The sequence below is a fragment of the Mauremys mutica genome, chromosome 1 (assembly GCF_020497125.1).
Source record: "Mauremys mutica isolate MM-2020 ecotype Southern chromosome 1, ASM2049712v1, whole genome shotgun sequence".
In the NCBI taxonomy this organism is placed as follows: domain Eukaryota; kingdom Metazoa; phylum Chordata; order Testudines; family Geoemydidae; genus Mauremys; species Mauremys mutica.
This window is the reverse complement of record NC_059072.1, coordinates 293,278,421-293,289,012: the sequence shown is the minus strand read 5'-3', so window position 1 is coordinate 293,289,012 and position 10,592 is coordinate 293,278,421.

Below are 10,592 nucleotides of genomic sequence, written 5' to 3'. Positions count from 1 at the left end.
GTGGGGGGCTAGCTGCAACGGTGGGTGGGGTTAGCTGCCGCGCGGGGGGTGGGGGGGCTCCTCGGGTGGAAGGGGCGGGTGGGCGTGGTTAGTTGCCACAGGGGGCAGAGGGCGGGGTTAGCTGGGTGGGGGAGTGGCGCAAGGTGGAAGTTTCGCGCCCTAGGCGAAACTTCCTTGCACCGGCCCTGAGGTAAGTACTTTAAGGTAAAATGTGGTCTTACTGATTAAAGAAAAATCTCTCAGAAGCAAAGAAGTGCTTTAATCCCCAAGCCCAGTATTCATATAGTGAGCCAACTTTACTATTGTTGATTCAGTGAGGAAATAGTATGTGTCATCACATAAGACTCTGTTCTTCAGGCACTTCCTACTGTTTGATAATGGAAATGACCATCTGTTTGCTTATTGTTCCTTTCCTTTTGCTGATATTAATATTTTAGATGACAAACACAACTAATCAAGAAACAACGCATTTTACATCCACTCACATTTTCTGTATCCATGTACAGCACAGACAACACATAAATAAATTTGTGCTCACTCTCATGTATATATTTTATGTCTAGTACATTGTATGAAGAATCATACAAGCTACAATCTGAAAAACTGACAATCTTTTTTCACCACATTTTGAATTTGACTGTGTAAGAGAAAATTCAGTAGGCCTCATATTCCGCCCAGACCTCTATTTTGGCCAAGCTAACTGCATACATGAGTAAGGAGGTTGGGGAAGGGGGCTGAGGAAGATTACTAAAGAAGAGGTAGTGTCAGAAAAGCCAGTAACTGCAAGAGTACAACCTGTGAATAACTGGAAAAGCTTGTTTTTGCTATATTCCTAATAAGACTTGGTTTTGATAAGTTCGTAAGTTACTAATAAGGTTTGGAAAAGTACAAATGGGGAAGTGACTGTTTGTGGTTTTAAGCTACAGAAACTTGGAATTTTTTGTTATCGAGAGAGCTGCCAACTTTGGCGGTCTCTCCCTGCATATGCTTGAAAATAAAGGCACCTCGGATTTGTTCTGATCCAAACACAACGCGTGGTCGTTTTTCCATGACAGCAGCAAAATGTTTTTATAATTAAATAATATGATGTACAAGAACAAAAGGAATTAATGTGACAGTGATTCACGAGAGGCAAATGCTGAGGGTTCACTTCCATTAATTTAATGCATATTATTAATGAATAGATAACCTAGATTTATAGACCTGATTGACACAGTTTTATGTAATATATACAGCCATTTCTGGAGTGGAACTCAGCAACTGTTTAACAGTGCAGGTCCACATGACATAACAGTCTGGCACAGAATGCAAACACCATGATCAAGTACAGCTAGAAGGAGAATATAGCTAGCTAGGGGAAATATAATTAACTAAATGGGAATTTGGGCAGAACGCTGGGGGCTAATATTGACTTCAATATTAACCCAATTTACACCAGCTGAGGACCTGGCCTAGTGTGTTAGAAGTGTGACTGTAACATGACAATATTTTTTTTAATATCACAAAAATTAGTTACTAAAGACTCATAGTTCTCCCCATACTGTTCAGTCCCATTTCATAGCTGAATATTGGATATACAAAGGAATGGTTATGTAACTGGGAAGAGAGAAACATATTAAAAATGGACGATTTACAGGTAATGCTTAAGACATTACTAAGGAAAGACAGCAAGCTCACTATTAAGGACCTGAAGGTATAAAAATGGAGCTAAAGTATGTCACATGGTTTTGAACTATAAAATCAAATACTGTCTGAATTTGGGATGAAAATAATCAGTGCTATATAAGATTGTATGACTAAGATGACATTTTTCTCCTGGTCTCTGTACACTAAATGGAGCTGGTTGAATTACAGGTCTGTTGCATCTTACGCTGGGGTTACGTTCCGCGGTCAGCGCGTAAAGCGAAAACCGCGTATAGTCAAAATGACCCTTGAAAATCCCTTAAATCACCCATAAAGTACAATTTTGTGTATACAACCCTGTACAGTGCTATGTATTGTATACAGCAATGTACAGTACAGTATATAATAAAGACTATATATACAAAATATAATTTGACAGTATTTTTAATAACATTACAGAGATACAGAAGAATGAAAGAATAAAAAATGAAAACAGTACAGTACAGTGCAGTACTGTAAACCTGAACAGTCACCAGACATCCTGAATATTCTTGCTAGTCTTGTACTGTACACACTCCAATGATTAGTCTTCCTCTTCCCCTGACAACACTGTTATTGAGTCGTCAGGGCTTGATGTCGATCCAGGAGACAATGGACCAGGCTTGGGTGAAGGAGAGCGAGTCGTAGATGAAGTGGTTGGCTCTGGTTCAGCTTGAAAAGTTGATTGTGTAGGCTCTACTGCTGCTGGTTGTTTTTTCCTTAAAAACATGGTGACTGGCAACTGTCACTGTTGTCTCTTGAGCTCCTCAAACATTTCTTGGTATGGTCTCAAATCATCCGTAATACTACGTGTGATTTTGAGGTTTTGTTCTATAGAGGGATCATATTCAGAAATTCAATCATTCAAGTGTTTCGCTGCTTGGAACACTTCAGAAAATATATGAAGATTCCAAGTTGCTGGCTCTTCCTGTTCGTCATCATCTTCGTCTTCTGTAGACAGTTTAATCAGTTCCTCTAACTCTTCGTTAGTCCATGTTTCTCTATGGCCCTCAATTAATTCCTCAATTTCTTCCTCGAGGATGTTGACAAAGCCATTACCACCCACTTGCCTGGCCACCTGAACAATGAATTGCACTTCTTTGTCAATGGTCAGGAAACCCTTAAAATCACTCACACAGTCTTCCCATAGGTTTCGCCAACATGCATTGACTGTTTCAGGCTTGATTGCATCCATTGCCTGTTTAATATAAATGATGCAATCCGCCATGTTGAAGAACTTCCAACACTCCATCACTTTAACATTGAGATCAGCATCCATACTGGTAAGGATCCGTGAGAATGTAAGCCTCGGGGACGTGGCCTTGAAACAGCTAATGGTGCCTTGGTCGAGAGGTTTGAGGATGGAGGTGGTATTGGGGGGGAGAAAGACGACTTCAACATCGTTATGCGCAAACCAGAGTGCCCCAGGGTGGCCAGGAGCATTGTCTACAATCAGCAACACTTTAAAGTCAAGTCCTTTTTCTTCAAGGTACTGCTTGACCTCCAGAATGAAACACATGTGGAACCAATCCAGAAATAATGCTGCCGTCATCCAAGCCTTTTTATTTGATTGCCAGAACACAGGCAGGAGATTTTTGTTCTTGCCTTTTAGAGCATGGGGATTTACAGCCCTGTAGAGCAAGCTCAGCTTTATTAAATGCCCAGCCGCATTGCCACAAAGCAACACAGTCACACAGTCTTTAGCTGCTTTGAAGCCAGGGGATTGTCTTTCTGATTTCAAAATGTAAGTGCGGGTGGGCATTTTTTTCCTGAAGACCCTAGTCTCGTCAGCATTAAAAACTTGTTCTGGAAGATTTTCTTTCCTCTATGATTTTCTTTAATTGTTCAGGGTAGGCTTTTGCTGCGTCCTTATTGGCAGATGCAGCTTCACCAGTAGTCTGCACGACTTTGAGGTTGAAGCGGTTCCTAAAACTGTTAAGCCAACTTTGGCTGACTTTGAATTCCTTCTTATCAGAAGGCTGTCCCTCTTCGGCGGGAGGTTTGAACAGCACATAGATGCTAAGAGCCTTTTCTCGCAACATGTTGCCATTGATAAGCACACGTTTACGGTTCATGTCTTCCAGCCATAAGTTTAATGCCTTTTCAGTCTTCACTAAAGTCTTATCATGCACTTGGCTCGTCACCTTAGCAGTTACTGGAGCACTTGATGCCACAGCTTGATGAATTTCTGTCTCTCAAATCTTGATGGCAGGGATGCTAGATTCATTGCGGCCGTATTTACGCGCCACGTTGGTGATGGACATACCAGCCAGTTTTTCCTGCAGCGTTGGAACACATTACTGTTTCTTCGGTTGAGCACCAGATGAAGTAGGTGCCTTTGTTTAGGGGCCATGTTATACAGTTCGAAAAAGACACACGGTCTCTTTAAACAGTACAGGCACAGAATCTCACTCAGTGCGGCAAGATGCGCACGCTATGAGAGGCGCAGGGGGACTGAGTACTGTAGTGGGAACAGCAGATTCGCTTCTCCCATCTCACACTCATTCCGGGGCAGACACACTATTTAAACTGTTTTTTTGTTTGTTTGTTTGTTTTTTGCCAACCCTCCGGGGTTATTATAGGGGAGAACCTTATCACAGACCTAAAGACATGCTGTTAACATGCTATTTTAGTGGGAACAGCAGATTCGTGTCTCACACTGGTGGAATCACCCGTTTTTTTTTTCTTTCTCCCGACCATGCAAAGCTGAAATTGTGCATGTTAAATGTGCATAAGATGCAACAGACCTGTATTAAGTACACAAAGGAAGAATGGCAGACGTAAGGAGTTTACTTCTCTTTTCTCTTCTGCCTGAATAGCAGCATCAATCTTGTAAGGTCAACAATCTGTTGTGACATTGGCACTTCAGTAGGAATTAATTGGGTACAGAGGATAAGAAAAGAGGTATATTTTCCATGTATTTGTGTCCTATCACTCTGGTATCTAAGTAACAAAACAAATTATGGAAAAGCACTTAAGTTGCTGTTAGATACAAAACCGTGTGGGTTCTTTCCTCTCAAAAGTTGCAGCTTCCACAGGAATAAAGTCAGGTTGCACAGCTGCTAGTTCACAAAAAAGCTTTTGAGAGTCTCTTTGGTGGTACAACTTACAAGTTAATTATATTTCTCTCTATTTTGTGGACTCTGAGATCTTAAGCATTTAATCTCTCCAGAACATAGACCTGTCTAGCTTGATTTTTAACTGCCTCTAAAGTCCATTGGTCTACAGCAGGGGTGGGCAAACTACACCCCACAGGCCACATCCAGCCCATGGGACCGTCCTGCCTGGCCCCTGAACTCCTGGCCTGGGAGGCTAGCCCCTGGCCCCTCCCCTGCTGTTCCCCCTTCTCCACAGCCTCAGCTCGCTCTGCTGCTGCTGCAATGCTCTGGGCAGCGGGGCTGTGAGCTCCTGGGGCAGCACAGCTGCAGAGCCCGGCCTGATCCAGTGCTCTGTGTTGCATCATGGCGGCGGCAGCAGTGTGGCCTAGCTCCAGCCAGGTGGTGCGACTGTAGCGCCGCCAGCCACCTGTGCTCCAGGCAGCACGGTAAAGGGGCAGGGATCAGGGGAAGGTTGGATAGAGGGCAGGGGAGTTTGGGGCGGTGGTCAGGGGGTGGGGATATGGATGGTGGTCGGGGTGGGGGGGAAGCAGGGGGTTGAATGTGGGCAGGGGTCCCAGGAAGAAGTCAGGAAGGAGGGGGGGTTGGATGGGGCAGCAGGGGGAAGTCAGGGGCAGGGGTTCCGGGGGCAGTCAGGAGACAGGGAGAAGGGGTTGTTGGATGTGGCAGGCATCCTGGGGGTCCATCAGGGAACAGGAAGGGTTGGATGGGGAAGGAGTCCCGGGGGGGGGGAGCAGATAAGAGGTGGGGGCCAGGCCATGACTCCCTCCCCTAACCGGCCCTCCATACAATTCACGAAACCCGATGCAACCTTCAGGCCAAAAAGTTTGTGCGCCCCTGGTCTACAGCATGCATGTTCATAGACTCTCCCTGAGAAGCTAATCTAGTGGTGGGATCAGCCAAAGTACATTCCCAGTACAGTACTTTAGGGGAAAATAATGAATATATAAGCTGCAGACTAGGCCTTGTTGAGGTTTTTAGACAAAACACTTTTTGTCAGAAAATACCAGTTTGTCAAAACTGAAATTTTTGGCAGGATAGGTTTGGTCTGGAAAAAATTTTTACTAAAAAAAAAAATGAAATTGTCTAAAGGTTTTATTTTGACACTTTTGAACTGGAAAACTGGAATTTTTCATTTTGAAAGACTTTTTGTTTAGAAATTTAAGCTAATTTTAGAAATGTTTAAAAAATGTCTAAATCAACTCAATGTTTTGAAATTATGGGGGAAAATGGTTTGATTGACGCAACTCCTCTTACATTTGCTCTAAAAAAATCCTCCAATATTTAGTATTTGTAGGTTCTGTATTTTCTCCATGGGACAGTCAGTATAGGGCACAAACAGTCTCACACAGGGTGACCAGACAGCAAGTTTGAAAAAATCGGGACAGGGGATGGGAGGTAATAGGAGCCTATATAAGAAAAAACCCAAAAATCAGTACTGTTCCTATAAAATCAGGACATCTGGTGACCCTAGTCTCACATCTGTGATGCTGAGACTAGAACCTGGGAGCTTCACCTCCAAAACCTCAGCCCTCTACCATTATAGCTAAAAGAGATCTCCCAGATCTAGTACCAATAGGCTGGCTAGCAGAGGGCAACTTCCATTGGAGCTATAGAAAGACAGTGAGAATATTATAGGAGGTGAAGCATACAGACACACTTTTAGGATACCTCACTGTCTATAGTTTTCCTTGTCTAATATTAGGAATAGACCTACCTGTTAGCTAAGCAATAAGGAACTTTTAAAAAGCAATAGACCAGGAAAAAAAAAAACATGACTAGGAACCTTACAGGTCTCTCATGGACTGGGAAAGGACAGATGTCTTTTTCAAGAGCAGGACAAACAATAATTTTTAACTTCTTTAAAAGAAAAAAAAATAATCAAAGTATAGTCACCAGGGAAGGATAACCGTTTCACAAAAATGCCTGTTGCAGCCCACAGTAGGATGAGAGCTCACTTGCTATGCCCAACTCCATAGTTAATATTTCTTGGCTGTCTGACTTCTTGCTTTTTTCAGCCAGCTAACAGTACAGCCAATTCTAGAAGCTGGGAAATATTTTCTTGTGGATTAAAAGCCTTTAGTGTGTAATTTTACATATGCTCTTCATTCATTTTAGCCTTTTCTTTTCCTCACAGCTAGTGAAGAGAGTGTGGTGGACTGACAAATACCATCTCAGTCTTCGGAGGGAAAGGGGCTCCTTCTGAGCAATTCTGCTCAATATCTTTCTTTCTTTACCACCCTTGAATAGGTCCTACTGTCTGTGCTTGGCTTAAAATAAATGAATGGGCATACCTGGATATAGAGCAGATGAATACTGCTATATTTCATTTAGATTGTTTTGCCCTGCCCACCTTAACCTAATGAATTTAATGAATGGAACAGATGCATGCATGACTTGACATTTTGAAGAAGGCGGCTTTTCTGCTTACCTTTGGGATTGGATTTTTATCTGAATTTGGCTGGAATCAGAACCAAGAAATCCATTGCCAGCAGAGTATTTGGAAAATGCAAATTCCTATAAGCCTCATCAACATCCAGAGAATATGTAATGGAGGTGCCGCAAATTACTGCTAATTTACAGGGAAAACCAAGGAAGGCAGGCTGTGCTTTAAAAACAGTTACTGGAATAACTCTTTCATAAATCATATAAGCAATTATTAAAACTACAGCTTTTTTTCTTATTACTAGTAGGAACATGTTGCAGATTAAGACAGCCAGTAAAATGTTTAAATGAAAATGAAATCAGTAGGAATACTTGTGCCACTTTATTAAAAAAAATCCTCATATTTGCCTAAAGCATAACCAATTTGGCAACAGAATTGTTTTCATTTCTGTACAACATTTGTTTAATGCTTTTTACTAATGATTATGTATTTATGGAAAAAAGGCAGCATATCATTCAAGAATAAAGTAAACTTTGGCTGTGCGTCAAGCCTGCATGCTATTTATTAATCTCCTGAATAAAAGGCTGCTGCTTTTTAATGCTAGGAATTAATTAATTGCACTCTCTGCCACCTATAGAGGAGAGGCACACTTTATAGAAAATCTTCTCACTGATAAATGACTATGCAGCTGTAATGCTGTCCTTGGGAAAGATTCCTGGCTATAATCCTTTTAGCTAGGGGAACATTTGGTTTTCTGTCTAAGAACAATATTACATTTCTTTCCTTCTAGTCCATGGCCTTCGAATGTCATACACTTCAGGCAAGCGAAGCCTGTATAGCAGTTCTAAGTATTTGTGAAGCTAATAACAAGCAATAGTTCTTTCCCTTGCAAGTTGAAAATATAAATATATTCACCAATTATAGCTCATAATGAAGAGAAAATTACCTGTAGTTTTGGACCATAGCTGTTTTATTATTGCTGGTATTCACTCAGGATGGGCTAAAACAGGTTTTACTCCAATGAATTCCACAGACCAAGTTTTCAGCAGCTTTAAGCCTGCTAGGCATATGGTGGCACTGCATTCCTTCATACAATACTATCCTCAATTCTCTGCAGGAACCTGGGGCAGAATATGTGTGGAAATAGCTCAGAGCATGGATTATCTTTTCAACAAAAAAGGTCACTTCAATGTTGATGATGTTGGAGCTTTGGAGTTCCACATCTGTGCTCAAGTGCACTTTCCAGGAAAGTAACTGGCGTCACTACTTAAAGACTATTTCCTGCTTAGGATAGTTCTACTATTTGTGTATTTTAACTATGTCTCCATTTCATAAAATTTCTTAGGATCAATATAACAGAATGGCTGTCACCTTTTCAGGAAAATATTATTCAGCTCTCTCATGCAGGGTGTCTGTGCAGCTCATTCAAAATATGCACTGTGCGCTTTGAAGGCTTCATTTTTTGTGCCATTATTAACCTGTATTCCACAAAGAATTCATGATTTATTTGATAATTAGAAATTCCAAGAATGCTCTTGGCCAATATCAACAAAATGCAGCAGTCATATCTGCTTGGTGCACATCAAATAAAATGAGTTGCTATTTTTATTTATAATTATTGCCCATCCTAAAGAAGAATAAGATGCTCAAGTCATTGAAACGTGGATTTCTGGCAGGGCTGATACAGATTTATTTAAATATGTGCCCAATTGTTAGAGGAGTAAAAATACTTTAATACTCGATTGCTAACCAGTTTACCTGCAGCGTCCGCAGGTTCGGCCGATCACAACTCCCACTGGCCGCGGTTCACAGTTTCAGGCCAATGAGGGCTGCAGGAAGCAGTGGCCAGAAAATCCCTTGGCCCATGCCACTTCCTGCATCCCCCATTGGCCTGGAACGGTGAACCACGGCCAGTGGAAGCTTCAATCTGCTGAATCTGCAGAAGCTGCAGGTAAACAAACTGTCCCGGCCCGCCAGCGGATTTCCCTGAGGGGCCGCGTGCCAAAGGTTGCTGATCCCTGATCTAGACAATCCCTGACAGGAGATTCCTGACTCTTAAAATCCTCAATGATGGAGATTCCACAACCTCCCTAGGTAATTTATTTGAGTGCTTAACCACTCTGACAGTTAGGAAGTTTTTCCTAATGTCCAACCTAAACTGCCTTTGCTGCAATTTAAGCCCATTGCTTCTTGTCCTAACCGCAGAGGTTAAGAAGAACAATTTTGTCTCTCCTCCTTGTAACAAACTTTTATGTACTTGAAAACTGTTAGCATGTCCCTTCTCATTGTTCACTGCTTAGGTGAGTAGAGATGTGCCTGAACTACATAAGTTTATGGAAGATAGGTCCATGGATGGCTATTAGCCAGGATGGGGAGGGATGGTGTCCCTAGCCTCTGTTTTCCAGAAGTTGGGAATGGACAACAGGAGATGGATCACTTGATGATTACCTGTTCGGTTCATTCCCTCTGGAGCACCTGGCATAGACCACTGCCATAAGACAGAATACTGGGCTAAGTGGACCTTTGGTCTGACCCAGTATGGCTGTTCTTATGTTATTATGAACCATTAAGGTATGTACACCCTTGGCTCTCTACACCCCCTAGTAATGGCTCGCCATCTATACGGATATATTTAAAAATATAATATCCCGCTTCCTCCCTGCTCCCAGAGCCCCACCACCACCCCAGAGTTAAAGACTCTGGCACAAGGGAAAATCTCTGGCAGCGGAAAGCAGTGGAAAAAGTCTCCAACAGCTCCTCTCTGCCGGAACTTGTCCTTGCTGCCTCCCACTGCTATAGTCTTTCACTGCAAAGCATTGATACACCCCATAGTGTGGATGCGGTTTACTTTTCATTGCAGCATGTAGCTATACACACCTTACCGACCGCTGTCAGTGGTGTGCAGTGTAGGGGTACCTGGAGAGACAGTATATAACAGCAAGAGTCCTGAAACCTAGAGAGGGTACACTTGGCAAGACTAGAAAGCATTAAAAGTGAAATTCACACAGTAATTGTAACAAAGAGTTTGCAGGATTGAGCCCATATTGTGTGGTTTCCAGTTTCCTTTTAGGTTAGTATTAGAATGTAGAGCTGGGTGAAATGTTTCAGACTAATAGTTTATTCAAAGAAAAATGCATTTTCAGTCAACCTGTAACTATCTGTGAATTTGACAACAATTGTTTTGGCAATTCACAAAATGTATAGCAGATGGTGCTACTGCTGCTGCCACCACCACAGCCGCCACCACAATACTGACCCCCCCCCCAATAAATAAATAAATAAATAGCCGCTAGCACAGTGGTGAGGCACTAACTTGGGATGTGGGAGATCCAGCTTCCAGTTCCTACTCTGTGTCAGACCCAAAATGGAGGGAGGTTTTGAGTTACCAAAAATCCTGAGAACTTTCATATTTGGTTGGTCCTGAGCCA